The sequence below is a fragment of the Balearica regulorum genome, chromosome 31 (genome assembly GCF_011004875.1).
Source record: "Balearica regulorum gibbericeps isolate bBalReg1 chromosome 31, bBalReg1.pri, whole genome shotgun sequence".
Taxonomy (NCBI): domain Eukaryota; kingdom Metazoa; phylum Chordata; class Aves; order Gruiformes; family Gruidae; genus Balearica; species Balearica regulorum.
This window is the reverse complement of record NC_046214.1, coordinates 745,544-746,738: the sequence shown is the minus strand read 5'-3', so window position 1 is coordinate 746,738 and position 1,195 is coordinate 745,544. Positions and strand designations below refer to the sequence as shown.

Genomic DNA, 1,195 nt, shown 5'->3' with positions numbered 1-1,195 from the left:
ATGTCCAACAGCAGCTCCATCACCGAGTTCCTCCTCCTGGCACTTGCAGACACACGGGAGCTGCAGCTCTTGCACTTCTGGCTCTTCCTGGGCATCTACCTGGCTGCTCTCCTGGGCAATGGCCTCATCATCACTGCCATCGCCTGCCACCACCACCTCCACACCCCCATGTACTTCTTCCTCCTCAACCTCTCCCTCCTCGACCTGGGCACCATCTCCACCATTGTCCCTAAAGCCACAGACAATTCCCTCTGGGACACCAGGGCCATCTCCTACACAGGATATGCTGCACAGGTCTTTTTCTTTTACTTTCTGATCTCAGCAGAATATTTCCTTCTCACAGTCATGTCCTATGACCGCTACGTTGCCATCTGCCAACCCCTGCACTACGGGACCCTGCTGGGCAGCAGAGCTTGTGTCCACATGGCAGCAGCTGCCTGGGGCACTGGGTTTCTCAATGCTGTGCTCCACACAGCCAGTACATTTTCTATACAGCCCTGCAAGGGCAATGCCCTAGACCAGTTCTTCTGTGATGTTCCCCAGATCCTCAAGCTCTCCTGCTCAGATGCCTACCTCAGGGAGGCTGGGCTTCTTGTACTTAGTGTCTGTGCAGAATTTGGGTGTTTTCATTGTGCTGTCCTATGTGCAGATCTTCAGGGCCGTGCTGAGGATCCCCTCTGAGCAGGGATGGCACAAAGCCTTTTCCACGTGCCTCCCTCACCTGGCCGTGGTTTCCCTCTTTATCAGCACTGGAATGTTTGCCTACTTGAAGCCCCCCCTCCATCTCCTCCCCATCCCTGGACCTGGTGGTGGCAGTTCTGTATTCGGTGGTGCCTCCAGCAGTGAACCCCCTCATCTACAGCATGAGGAATAATAAGCTCAAGGATTTCCTATGGAAAGTGGCCCAATGGATGTTGTTTCACCAATAATAACCTGTCTCACTTTCTCTGCACATTTCCCAGAGTTTGTCTTAGGCCACGAGTCTGCTGTTTTCCCTTGTGATAATCCTGCTCATAGATAGTTTTCTTGTTTAAACAGCTTGTCTTGGGGTTTGATTGTGTTGTATCCGACCCTTGCATAACACTCTGTCACATGTGGCATATCCAAGCTCTTCAATGAAAGGGGATCTCCTGGATGCAGTGCCTGAAGGCTGGGCTCTTCCTCCAATGATGCTGCCAATGAAATATCCAATGAA

General features: G+C 52.1%; 1 pseudogene; it reads left to right on the top strand.

The window, feature by feature from the left end:
• Window positions 1-929, top strand: LOC142598830 (olfactory receptor 14A16-like; annotated as a pseudogene).
• The last annotated feature ends 266 nt before the right edge of the window (window positions 930-1,195 follow it).